Below are 14,058 nucleotides of genomic sequence, written 5' to 3'. Positions count from 1 at the left end.
TTTCTTATTTTAGAAATATTTCTGAGATGAAAGAAGGCTATCCTAGTAATATTATCTACATGAGCATCAAATGATAGGCTGGAGTCAATAATCACTCCAAGGTCTTTAACTGCTGCACATGATGAAACAGAAAGACCATCCAGAGTAACCATGTGATCAGAAAGAATACTTCTAGTTACACGTGGGCCTAATAAAAGTATTTCTGTTTTATCAGAATTAAGCAGAAGGAAGTTAATTAACATCCAATGTCTAATGTCCTTTACACAATCCTCAACATTACTAAGCTTATGTCTGTCCTCTGGCTTCGCTGAAACATACAACTGTGTATCATCAGCATAACAGTGGAAGCTAATTCCATGTTTACGAATAATTTGACCTAGGGGTAGCATATATAAAGTAAAGAGCAGTGGGCCTAAAACAGAACCCTGTGGAACTCCAAAAGTAACCTCAGTACGCGAGAATTCACCATTTACATCTACGAACTGATAACGATCGGTGAGATAAGACCTGAGCCAGGAGAGGACTGTTCCCTTAATACCAACAACATTTTCTAATCTATCAAGGAGAATAGTGTGATCTATAGTATCAAAAGCTGCACTAAGGTCGAGTAACACAAGCAGCGAGACACAACCCTGATCGTAAGTCAGTAGAAGGTCATTTACTACTTTAACTAACGCTGTCTCTGTGCTATGATGAGGTCTAAATCCTGACTGATATATTTCATGAATGTTATTCCTATCTAAGTACGAGCATAACTGCTTTGATACAACCTTTTCTAAAATCTTAGAGATGAAGGGGAGATTTGATATTGGTCTATAGTTGGACAATTGAGACGGGTCAAGATCAGAACCTAGCATGGCATTGGTGGTATAGAGGTGAGCATAGCTGCCTTCCAAACAGTTGACCCGGGTTCAATTCCCGGCCAATGCACGGATTCTAACTCGGAGCCTCTGGAGCTGCTTTATGCTAGTTGGCACAAAAAGAAGGAATCACCTATCTAAAAATAAATGGGTCAAGAGAATGTGCCATAGGGTTCTCTGCAGGCCTCCCACAACTCTTTCTGCTTCCAACATGAATTCTTAGTGCTTCTTTGCTGTTTGTAAACACAGCATTATCCAACAGGGCACGTTTGACCCGTGAACAGGGGCGAAAATGTTAGAAAATGCCGTCTCTCCGTGTCTGTCTTTTGTTAGCGACAAGCTAGCATGCAAACTGTGATGAGAGGTGTACATTTTCCACAATCAGCCATCTATATAGTCAATGTTTTATATTTAATAAGCAAATATGTCTATATGCTGATTGGTCTCAAGCAGCGTTGTCCAATCTTCAGCTTTTCGTTCCAATCTAGCAGGAGCCACACCTGATTCCAATTGTTGGATCTGCTGATCTTGGCTTTCAATAGACTAAAGTGCGGCTTCTGCTTGGTTAGAATGACAACCTGCAACCACACTGGCCCATTCTGGAGAAGACTGGACAACCCTGATCTAAAGCAAATAAAGACCGAGGTAAGTGCCACTTTGTGAGTTCTGAATCCGTCATGCCGACTCGACGTCACTCGGTGAACAGGGAAGGAACTGGTAGATGAGAAGACTTCCCACTGTTGACGAATGGCGATTTCAAGTTGAGCGTGCGTTTGCATTGCGTTTTCCCGCTTGGAGGTGGGGAATTACAAGTGGCAACCTCTTGTCAAGCGCATCATTACTCTTGTCTTCTTGATGAAGGAAAGAGCCAGGCTTCCACATTCAGTGGAAAAGCAGAGACTGCCCGTGATTTTGCAAGCAGCTGTTATCTGCCTTGCTACAAAAGCTCAATGGAAGGGAAACCGCTCCCAGCCTTTTTCGGGCGTAGACCTCTTGCTGATAGGTGAACTTGGCGACCAGTACTTTATGGAAAATTTTCCAGTCACGCACAGAGTCTTATTGAGCAACGAAAGAGCCAGGCTTCCATTTTCTGTGGAAAACCAGAGACTCCCTTTCATTTTGTAAGCAAATGTTAACTGCTTTGCTTCAAAAGCACAAAAGAAGGAAATCTGCTCTGTCCAAGGTGTTGCTTTCCGGCTGTTCCTGGAGGACCTGATCCTACAGTGATGAGGGTTAGGCAAACGTGATAACCACCACACTACAGAAACCATGACAGAGCTGCGCTTCGGCTCTTGCCTATGGTCTGCTGATGAGAAGAGCACATACTTAAACTTTTGTTCAGCAGAGTTGAATTGCCTAGCATGGCATTGGTGGTACAGAGGTGAGCATAGCTGCCTTCCAAGTAGTTGACCTGCGTTTGATTCCTGGCCAATGCACGGATTGTAACTCGGAGCTTCTGGAGCTACTTTATGGTAGTTGGCACAAAAGGAAGGAATCACCTACCTGAAAGTAAATGGGTCAACAGAATGTGCCATAGGCTTCTCTGCAGGCCTCCCACAACTCTTTCTGCTTCCCACTTGAATTCTTAGTGCTTCTTTGCTGTTTGTAAACACAGCATTATCCAACAGGGCACGTTAGACCCGTCAACAGGGGCGAAAATGTTAGAAAATGCCGTCTCTCCGTGTCTGTCTTTTGTTAGCGACAAGCTAGCCTGCAAACTGTGATGAGAGGTGTACATTTTCCGCAATCAGCCATCTATATAGTCAATGTTTTATATTTAATAAGCAAATATGTCTATATGCTGATTGGTCTTAAGCAGCGTATTCCAATCTTCAGCTTTTCATTCCAATCTAGCAGGAGCCACACCTGATTCCAATTGTTGGCTCCGCTGATCTTGGCTTTCAATAGACTAAAGTGTGGCTTCTGCTTGGTTAGAATGACAACCTGCAACCACACTGGCCCATTCTGGAGAAGACTGGACAACCCTGATCTAAAGCAAATAACCACCGAGGTAAGTGCCACTTTGTGAGTTCTGAATCCGTCATGCCGACTCGACGTCACTCGATGAACAGGGAAGGAACTGGTAGATGAGAAGACTTCCCACTGTTGACGAATGGCGATTTCAAGTTGAGGGTGCGTTTGCTTTGCGTTTTCCTGCTTGGAGGTGGGAAATTACAAATCGCAACCTCGTGACAAGCGCATCATTACTCTTCACCTGTCAGGCTGATGATCAAAGTCATGATAGTGAGTAGGGGCTGTGCTCCTACGGCCTCCGTATTTGACCATCTCCGTATAGGAGAGCACTCTTTCCCCCTGTGCACGGTGCTCTATGTCGCGGTGGGAACGGGGCCTAGGCCGAGCCATGCTCTGGACGGCACATTTGCGTCCGCGTGTGACTATAGTCCAACCGTCTTTCTCTGGCCAAACCATGGTTTAAAAGTCTTATCCTTTTTAATGTATGTGTGTGTTCGTAGACTGATTGTAGAGCTAAATGAATGAAGTTGGACCTTTTTTCCGTGTTTTAGTTGTGAGAGTATTCCTGGGGAGAATGGAATCAGGTAAGTCGGCTTATTTTTTTATGTTTTTTTGTGGTATCGGGTACGTAGGATCTTAATTAGTATCGTGTACTTTTTTATTTTCAGGAAAATGGGGCTCAATTTGTGTTAGGTCCCTTTGAAGTGTCAGGGAAGTAGGGCTTAATTTGTATTATATACTATATTATCGAGTGTATTTTTAGGAATTTTTATTTAAGGTCGATAGGGCTTAATTTTTATTATGTGCTTTTTGATTTTCCAGGAAGTAGGGGTTAATTTGTATTCGATACCTGCTATTTTCCCGGTTAATAGGGCTTAATTCCTATTCTATACTTTGTTACCAATTGTATTGTGAGGGATTTTTTTCACATGAATCAGTGGAATCACTTTCCTTGAATTCTGTGGTGAGGAAAAATTTACAAGCCGTTACTAGGGCTTAATTTGCATTGAATATCTGTTATTTCCCGGTTAATAGGGTTTAATTTGTATTCTGTACTTTGTCACCAATTGTATTGTGAGTGATTTTTTTCACATGAATCAGTGGAATCACTTTCCTTGAATTCTGGTGTGAAGTAAAATTAACAAGCCCTTACTAGGGCTTAATTTATATTGAATATCTGCTATTTTCCCGGTTAATAGGGCTTAATTTGTACTATATACTTTGTTATCAATTGTATTTTTCTGGTGTGAGGAAAAATTATCAAGCCGTTGCAACGTTTCGGTTCTCCTGGAACCTTCTTCAGGCAGGCTTGTTATGATTTGAAATTAATTGACCGAATAGATTGAGGATCAAAAGAATATGAGTATTGTTTAAAGGCTTTCTCTCAAAGAGCTGGAAGCAGTGAGTGAGCTTTTGCCTCCTCAACTGTCCCTTTTTATAATATAGGGGGCGGGACTCTGTTTGAATGGGCCAATAGGAGGCTCTCCCATGTTTTTGTGGTTGTTTTAATCATCTGTAGTGGGGCTTTTTGCATTGTTTTATTTTGATTTTAAACTAATGGTATTATTTATTAAATTACTGTTTCCCACTTGTGTACTGTGGGTTTTCCATTATTTATTTATTTATTAATTTATTATTTTATTTATTTCTCCATTTAGGTTTGAATTGTTTTAATCTCTTTTTTAATTCTTTTTTCTTTTTCTTCCAAGGCATTCTGGGGTGGCATAGGTATGCCTTTGCCCGTGTTTGTCCTTATTGGGAGTTGTAATTAATCAAATAACGATTCTTATGAACAGGCCGACCAGAAGGAAAAAGAACAGTAGAGCGAATTGCAAACATGAGGCACGGGCTGATTAGGGTTGGGGTTAGGGTTAGCAGTTAGGGTTAGGGTTAGGGGGTTAGGGTTAGGGTTAGGGGGTTAGGGTTAGGGTTAAGGTTGGGGTTGGGGTTAGGGTTAGCGGTTAGGGTTAGGGGGTTAGGGTTAGGGGGTTAGGGTTAGGGTTAAGGTTAGGGTTAGGGTTAGGGTTAAGGTTAGGGTTAGGGTTAGGGGGTTAGGGTTAGGGTTAAGGTTAGGGTTAGGGTTAGGGTTTTAGGGTTAGGGTTAGGGGTCAGGGTAGGCGCTAACCTGTATGCACTGTCCATCTAATGTCGCTCACTTCACTGGGTTTCACCCCCATGTCAGTCGGTCCATTCCCACCATTCTTTTTCTCTTTTGTTTTTTTCTACAGGAACTATACTGGCATGGGTCGGCCTACGGAACGGCGACCCGGAAAGAGTTCCCTCGGACTCAGTGAGTATATTTTTGGGGTCATGTCGTGTGAGCATGCCGTGTGTCTTTTTTCTTGTGCCTCCCGGTGGGATTGAGTCTTTGTTGAGCCTGTCAGGCTGTAGTGGAGTGACCCGGATTCCCCTTCGTGCGTCGGAACTGGCCCGTTCGCGGTCCCTTATAGGGATAGGATGTTTTTCCTGTCTGGTACAGGAGTTTGGGCGGACGCTGGGAGCGTGTCGTACTCGCGGGGAGGCCGGGCAGTTAAGAGAAATGTCCGGAAGGCTGCCCGCGTCCTCGTGGCCGACGGAGGACACATCGCTCTGCGGGTCAGTCATCGTGGACCTCGTTTGTTTTCTCTGCGGGGCGGATGTTTCAGACTCCTGTTCGGCCTCTGAGCTTTCGAACAGAGTCTCGAGGTTCAGCGGAGCTACCGTCATCTCGGCGTACTCTTTGGCCTCGTCGACCGTCTGGCGCTTGAGTTTTGTACCGAAGGTACGTTCGGCCCACTGGGTGGCTTTGTCGAAGGAACGGTCAAACCCGTCGCATCCGATGCGTTCGAGCTTGTTCCCCTCTTCGGACAACGCTTTCGTGTAGTGGCTATTCAGAATATTAATAGTGTTCTGAGCCCACTTTTTTGCATTGTCCTCAATGAGGGCTTGCGTGGCGGCGTTTGGCAAAGCCGGTTTGATTACCTCTGATAGGTATTTTACAATCTCGCCGATCGCAGGAGGCTGCCCTTGGCATATATTGTTCATGTGATGTTTCAATTTTATGATCTTGAACGACGTGCGGACCGAGTCAATGTGAGGGTCCGTAGACTGTTTCGGCTTTTGGTTCTGCCGGTGATGTGATTTTTTGTTTTTGGGGTGCGAGCGCACCATATACTGAGGCCCCGAGGTACAGGGCCTCGAACGGGCCCGGGGTTCAAAAGATTGCGGCCTGTCGGGCCGACGATCAAAGTCACGATAGTGAGTAGGGGCCGTGCTCCTACGGCCTCCGTATTTGACCATCTCCGCGTAGGAGAGCTTTCTTTCCGCCTGTGCGCGGCGCTCTATGTCGCGGTGGTAACGGGGCGTAGGCCGAGCCATGCTCTGGACGGCATGTTTGCGTCCGCGTGTGACCATAGTCCAACCGTCTCGCTCTGGCCAAACCATGGTTTGAGTGTCTTTTCCTTTTTAATATATATGTGTACGTGTGTTCGTAGATTTGTTGTGGATCTGAATTGATCAAATTGGACCTTTTTTCTATGTTTTAGGTGTGAGAGGACTCTTGGGGAGATTGGAACCAGGTAAGTAGGCTTATTTATTATTATTTTTTTTTTATTATTATTATTTTTTTTATTATTTTTTTTTTATTTTTTTTTTATTTATTTATTTTTTTTAATGTTTTTTTGTGTTCTCAGGTAAGTAGGATCTTAATTAGTATCATGTACTTTTTTATTTTCAGGAAAATGGGGCTCGATTTGTGTTAGGTGCTTTTTAAGTAATTGTGGAATTATGTATTATATGCTATATTATCAAGTGTATTTTGAGGAATTTTTATTTCAGGTCAATAGGGATTAATTTGTATTATGTGCTTTTTAATTTTCAGAGAAGTAGGGCTTAATTTGTATTAGATCTCTGTTATTCTCCCGGTTAATAGGGCTTAGTTTGTATTATATGCTTTGTTATCGATTGTATTTAGAGGAATTTTTATTCTGAATCAGTGGAATCACTTTCCTTGAATTCTGGAGTGAGGATAAATTAACAAGCCGTTGCAACGTTTCGGTTCTCCTGGAACCTTCTTCAGGCAGGCTTGTTATGATTTGAAATTAGTTAACCGAATAAGTTTGAGGATCCAAAAAAAATATGAGTATTGTTTAAAGGCTTTCTCTCCAAGAGCTGTAAGCAGATTTACTAAAATAGATTAAGTATCAAAAGAATATGATTAGTGTTTAAAGGCTTTCTCTCAAAGAGCTGGAAGCAGATTTACTAAAATAGATGAAGCATCAGAAGAGTATGATTAGTGTTTAAAGGCTTTCTCTCAAAGAGCTGGAAGCAGTGAGTGAGCTTTTGCCTCCTCAACTGTCCCTTTTTATAGTATAGGGGGCGGGACTCTGTTTGAATGGGCCAATAGGAGGCTCTCTGTTTGAATGGGCCAATAGGAGGCTCTCCCATGTTTTTGTGGTTGTTTTAATCATCTGTAGTGGGGCTTTTTTCATTGTTTTATTTTGATTTTAAACTAATGGTATTATTTATTTATTAAATTACTGTTTCCCACTTGTGTACTGTGGGTTTTAAATTATTTATTTATTTATTTATTTATTTATTTATTTATTTATTTATTTATTTCTCCATTTAGGTTTGAATTGTTTTAATCTCTTTTTTAATTCTTTTTTCTTTTTCTTTCAAGGCATGCTGGGGTGGCATAGGTATGCCTTTGCCCGTGTTTGTCCTTATTGGGGGTTGTGATTAATCAAATGATGATTCTTATGAAAAGGCCGACCAGAAGGGAAACGAACAGTAGAGCGAATTGCAAACATGAGGCACGGGCTGATTAGGGTTGGGGTTAGGGTTAGCGGTTAGGGTTAGGGTTTGGTTGTTAGGGTTAGGGTTAGGGGGTTAGGGTTGGGGTTAGGGTTAGCGGTTAGGGTTAGGGTTAGGGGGTTAGGGTTAGGGTTAGGGGGTTAGGGTTAGGGTTAAGGTTAGGGTTAGGGTTGGGGTTAGGGTTAGCGGTTAGGGTTAGGGGGTTAGGGTTAGGGTTAGGGTTAGGGGTTTAGGGTTAGGGTTAAGGTTAGGGTTAGGGTTAGGGTTTTAGGGTTAGGGTTAGGGGCCAGGGTAGGCGCTAACCTGTATGCACTGTCCATCTAATGTCGCTCACTCCACTGGGTTTCACCCCCATGTCAGCCGGTCCATTCCCACCATTCTTTTTCTCTTTTGTTTTTTTCTCCAGTTCCCTCGGACTCAGTGAGTATATTTTCGGGGTCATGTCGTGTGAGCATGCCGTGTGTCTTTTTTCTTGTGCCTCCCAGTGGGATTGAGTCTTTGTTGAGCCTGTCGGGCTGTAGTGGAGTGACCCGGATTCCCCTTCGTGCGTCGGAACTGGCCCGTTCGCGGTCCCTGATAGGGATAGGATGATTTTCCTGTCTGGTACAGGAGTTTGGGCGGACGCTGGGAGCGTGTCGTACTCGCGGGGAGGCCGGGCAGTTAAGAGAAATGTCCGGAAGGCTGCCCGCGTCCTCGTGGTCGACGGAGGACACATCGCTCTGCGGGTCAGTCATCGTGGACCTCGTTTGTTTTCTCTGCGGGGCGGATGTTTCAGACTCCTGTTCGGCCTCTGAGCTTTCGAACAGAGTCTCGAGGTTCAGCGGAGCTACCGTCATCTCGGCGTACTCTTTGGCCTCGTCGACCGTCTGGCGCTTGAGTTTTGTACCGAAGGTACGTTCGGCCCACTGGGTGGCTTTGTCGAAGGAACGGTCAAACCCGTCGCATCCGATGCGTTCGAGCTTGTTCCCCTCTTCGGACAACGCTTTCGTGTAGTGGCTATTCAGAATATTAATAGTGTTCTGAGCCCACTTTTTTGCATTGTCCTCAATGAGGGCTTGCGTGGCGGCGTTTGGCAAAGCCGGTTTGATTACCTCTGATAGGTATTTTACAATCTCGCCGATCGCAGGAGGCTGCCCTTGGCATATATTGTTCATGTGATGTTTCAATTTTATGATCTTGAACGACGTGCGGACCGAGTCAATGTGAGGGTCCGTAGACCTGTTTCGGCTTTTGGTTCTGCCGGTGATGTGATTTTTTGTTTTTGGGGTGCGAGCGCACCATATACTGAGGCCCCGAGGTACAGGGCCTCGAACGGGCCCGGGGTTCAAAAGATTGCGGCCTGTCGGGCCGACGATCAAAGTCACGATAGTGAGTAGGGGCCGTGCTCCTACGGCCTCCGTATTTGACCATCTCCGCGTAGGAGAGCACTCTTTCCGCCTGTGCGCGGCGCTCTATGTCGCGGTGGTAACGGGGCGTAGGCCGAGCCATGCTCTGGACGGCACGTTTGCGTCCGCGTGTGACCATAGTCCAACCGTCTCTCCTCTGGCCAAACCATGGTTTAAGTGTCTTCTCCTTTTTAATATATATGTGTACGTGTGTTAGTGGATTTGTTGTGGATCTGAATTGATCGAATTGGACCTTTTTTCTATGTTTTTTAGGTGTGAGAGGACTCTTGGGGAGATTGGAACCAGGTAAGTAGGCTTATTTATTATTTTTTTATGTTTTTTTGTGTTCTCAGGTAAGTAGGATCTTAATTAGTATCATGTACTTTTTTATTTTCAGGAAAATGGGGCTCGATTTGTGTTAGGTGCTTTTTAAGTAATTGTGGAATTATGTATTATATGCTATATTATCAAGTGTATTTTGAGGAATTTTTATTTCAGGTCAATAGGGATTAATTTGTATTATGTGCTTTTTAATTTTCAGAGAAGTAGGGCTTAATTTGTATTAGATCTCTGTTATTCTCCCGGTTAATAGGGCTTAATTTGTATTATATGCTTTGTTATCGATTGTATTTAGAGGAATTTTTATTCTGAATCAGTGGAATCACTTTCCTTGAATTCTGGAGTGAGGATAAATTAACAAGCCGTTGCAACGTTTCGGTTCTCCTGGAACCTTCTTCAGGCAGGCTTGTTATGATTTGAAATTAGTTGAATAAGTTTGAGGATCCAAAAAAAAAAAAAAAAAATATGAGTATTGTTTACAGGCTTTCTCTCAAAGAGCTGGAAGCAGATTTACTAAAATAGATTAAGCATCAAAAGAATATGATTAGTGTTTAAAGGCTTTCTCTCAAAGAGCTGGAAGCAGATTTACTAAAATGGATTAAGCATCAAAAGAATATGATTAGTGTTTAAAGGCTTTCTCTCAAAGAGCTGTAAGCAGATTTACTAAAATAGATTAAGTATCAATAGAGTACGAGTAGTGTTTAAAGGCTTTCTCTCAAAGAGCTGGAAGCAGATTTACTAAAATAGATTAAGCATCAGAAGAGTATGATTAGTGTTTAAAGGCTTTCTCTCAAAGAGCTGGAAGCAGTGAGTGAGCTTTTGCCTCCTCAACTGTCCCTTTTTATAGTATAGGGGGCGGGACTCTGTTTGAATGGGCCAATAGGAGGCTCTCTGTTTGAATGGGCCAATAGGAGGCTCTCCCATGTTTTTGTGGTTGTTTTAATCATCTGTAGTGGGGCTTTTTGCATTGTTTTATTTTAATTTTAAACTAATGGTATTATTTATTTATTAAATTACTGTTTCCCACTTGTGTACTGTGGGTTTTACATTATTTATTTATTTATTTATTTATTTAATTATTTCTCAATTTAGGTTTGAATTGTTTTAATCTCTTTTTTAATTCTTTTTTCTTTTTCTTTCAAGGTATTCTGGGGTGGCATAGGTATGCCTTTGCCCGTGTTTGTCCTTATTGGGAGTTGTGATTAATCAAATGATGATTCTTATGAACAGGCCGACCAGAAGGGAAACGAACAGTAGAGCGAATTGCAAACATGAGGCACGGGCTGATTAGGGTTGGGGTTAGGGTTAGCGGTTAGGGTTAGGGTTAGGGGGTTAGGGTTAGGGTTAGGGGGTTAGGGTTAGGGTTAAGGTTAGGGTTAGGGTTGGGGTTAGGGTTAGCGGTTAGGGTTAGGGTTAGGGGGTTAGGGTTAGGGTTAGGGTTAGGGGTTTAGGGTTAGGGTTAAGGTTAGGGTTAGGGTTAGGGTTTTAGGGTTAGGGTTAGGGGCCAGGGTAGGCGCTAACCTGTATGCACTGTCCATCTAATGTCGCTCACTCCACTGGGTTTCACCCCCATGTCAGCCGGTCCATTCCCACCATTCTTTTTCTCTTTTGTTTTTTTCTCCAGTTCCCTCGGACTCAGTGAGTATATTTTCGGGGTCATGTCGTGTGAGCATGCCGTGTGTCTTTTTTCTTGTGCCTCCCAGTGGGATTGAGTCTTTGTTGAGCCTGTCGGGCTGTAGTGGAGTGACCCGGATTCCCCTTCGTGCGTCGGAACTGGCCCGTTCGCGGTCCCTGATAGGGATAGGATGATTTTCCTGTCTGGTACAGGAGTTTGGGCGGACGCTGGGAGCGTGTCGTACTCGCGGGGAGGCCGGGCAGTTAAGAGAAATGTCCGGAAGGCTGCCCGCGTCCTCGTGGTCGACGGAGGACACATCGCTCTGCGGGTCAGTCATCGTGGACCTCGTTTGTTTTCTCTGCGGGGCGGATGTTTCAGACTCCTGTTCGGCCTCTGAGCTTTCGAACAGAGTCTCGAGGTTCAGCGGAGCTACCGTCATCTCGGCGTACTCTTTGGCCTCGTCGACCGTCTGGCGCTTGAGTTTTGTACCGAAGGTACGTTCGGCCCACTGGGCGGCTTTGTCGAAGGAACGGTCAAACCCGTCGCATCCGATGCGTTCGAGCTTGTTCCCCTCTTCGGACAACGCTTTCGTGTAGTGGCTATTCAGAATATTAATAGTGTTCTGAGCCCACTTTTTTGCATTGTCCTCAATGAGGGCTTGCGTGGCGGCGTTTGGCAAAGCCGGTTTGATTACCTCTGATAGGTATTTTACAATCTCGCCGATCGCAGGAGGCTGCCCTTGGCATATATTGTTCATGTGATGTTTCAATTTTATGATCTTGAACGACGTGCGGACCGAGTCAATGTGAGGGTCCGTAGACCGTTTCGGCTTTTGGTTCTGCCGGTGATGTGATTTTTTGTTTTTGGGGTGCGAGCGCACCATATACTGAGGCCCCGAGGTACAGGGCCTCGAACGGGCCCGGGGTTCAAAAGATTGCGGCCTGTCGGGCCGACGATCAAAGTCACGATAGTGAGTAGGGGCCGTGCTCCTACGGCCTCCGTATTTGACCATCTCCGCGTAGGAGAGCACTCTTTCCGCCTGTGCGCGGCGCTCTATGTCGCGGTGGTAACGGGGCGTAGGCCGAGCCATGCTCTGGACGGCACGTTTGCGTCCGCGTGTGACCATAGTCCAACCGTCTCTCTCTGGCCAAACCATGGTTTAAGTGTCTTCTCCTTTTTAATATATATGTGTACGTGTGTTAGTGGATTTGTTGTGGATCTGAATTGATCGAATTGGACCTTTTTTCTATGTTTTTTAGGTGTGAGAGGACTCTTGGGGAGATTGGAACCAGGTAAGTAGGCTTATTTATTATTTTTTTATGTTTTTTTGTGTTCTCAGGTAAGTAGGATCTTAATTAGTATCATGTACTTTTTTATTTTCAGGAAAATGGGGCTCGATTTGTGTTAGGTGCTTTTTAAGTAATTGTGGAATTATGTATTATATGCTATATTATCAAGTGTATTTTGAGGAATTTTTATTTCAGGTCAATAGGGATTAATTTGTATTATGTGCTTTTTAATTTTCAGAGAAGTAGGGCTTAATTTGTATTAGATCTCTGTTATTCTCCCGGTTAATAGGGCTTAATTTGTATTATATGCTTTGTTATCGATTGTATTTAGAGGAATTTTTATTCTGAATCAGTGGAATCACTTTCCTTGAATTCTGGAGTGAGGATAAATTAACAAGCCGTTGCAACGTTTCGGTTCTCCTGGAACCTTCTTCAGGCAGGCTTGTTATGATTTGAAATTAGTTGAATAAGTTTGAGGATCCAAAAAAAAAAAAAAAATATGAGTATTGTTTACAGGCTTTCTCTCAAAGAGCTGGAAGCAGATTTACTAAAATAGATTAAGCATCAAAAGAATATGATTAGTGTTTAAAGGCTTTCTCTCAAAGAGCTGGAAGCAGATTTACTAAAATGGATTAAGCATCAAAAGAATATGATTAGTGTTTAAAGGCTTTCTCTCAAAGAGCTGTAAGCAGATTTACTAAAATAGATTAAGTATCAATAGAGTACGAGTAGTGTTTAAAGGCTTTCTCTCAAAGAGCTGGAAGCAGATTTACTAAAATAGATTAAGCATCAGAAGAGTATGATTAGTGTTTAAAGGCTTTCTCTCAAAGAGCTGGAAGCAGTGAGTGAGCTTTTGCCTCCTCAACTGTCCCTTTTTATAGTATAGGGGGCGGGACTCTGTTTGAATGGGCCAATAGGAGGCTCTCTGTTTGAATGGGCCAATAGGAGGCTCTCCCATGTTTTTGTGGTTGTTTTAATCATCTGTAGTGGGGCTTTTTGCATTGTTTTATTTTAATTTTAAACTAATGGTATTATTTATTTATTAAATTACTGTTTCCCACTTGTGTACTGTGGGTTTTACATTATTTATTTATTTATTTATTTATTTAATTATTTCTCAATTTAGGTTTGAATTGTTTTAATCTCTTTTTTAATTCTTTTTTCTTTTTCTTTCAAGGCATTCTGGGGTGGCATAGGTATGCCTTTGCCCGTGTTTGTCCTTATTGGGAGTTGTGATTAATCAAATGATGATTCTTATGAACAGGCCGACCAGAAGGGAAACGAACAGTAGAGCGAATTGCAAACATGAGGCACGGGCTGATTAGGGTTGGGGTTAGGGTTAGCGGTTAGGGTTAGGGTTAGGGGGTTAGGGTTAGGGTTAGGGGGTTAGGGTTAGGGTTAAGGTTAGGGTTAGGGTTAGGGTTAGGGTTAGGGTTAGCGGTTAGGGTTAGGGTTAGGTGGGTTAGGGTTAGGGTTAGGGTTAGGGTTTAGGGTTAGGGTTAAGGTTAGGGTTAGGGTTAGGGTTTTAGGGTTAGGGTTAGGGTTCCAGGGTAGGCGCTAACCTGTATGCACTGTCCATCTAATGTCGCTCACTCCACTGGGTTTCACCCCCATGTCAGCCGGTCCATTCCCACCATTCTTTTTCTCTTTTGTTTTTTTCTCCAGTTCCCTCGGACTCAGTGAGTATATTTTCGGGGTCATGTCGTGTGAGCATGCCGTGTGTCTTTTTTCTTGTGCCTCCCAGTGGGATTGAGTCTTTGTTGAGCCTGTCGGGCTGTAGTGGAGTGACCCGGATTCCCCTT

The 14,058-nt window shown here is 43.6% G+C and overlaps 1 non-coding gene across 1 annotated transcript; it reads left to right on the top strand.

The window, feature by feature from the left end:
- Window positions 1-858: 858 nt before the first annotated feature.
- trnag-ucc (transfer RNA glycine (anticodon UCC)) lies at window positions 859-930 on the top strand. The gene has a single exon. It is a non-coding gene; the product is annotated as a tRNA-Gly (tRNA).
- The last annotated feature ends 13,128 nt before the right edge of the window (window positions 931-14,058 follow it).

The sequence above is a fragment of the Ictalurus punctatus genome, unplaced genomic scaffold (assembly GCF_001660625.3).
Source record: "Ictalurus punctatus breed USDA103 unplaced genomic scaffold, Coco_2.0 tig00163696, whole genome shotgun sequence".
Taxonomy (NCBI): domain Eukaryota; kingdom Metazoa; phylum Chordata; class Actinopteri; order Siluriformes; family Ictaluridae; genus Ictalurus; species Ictalurus punctatus.
This window is presented reverse-complemented; position numbering and strand designations above follow the sequence as displayed.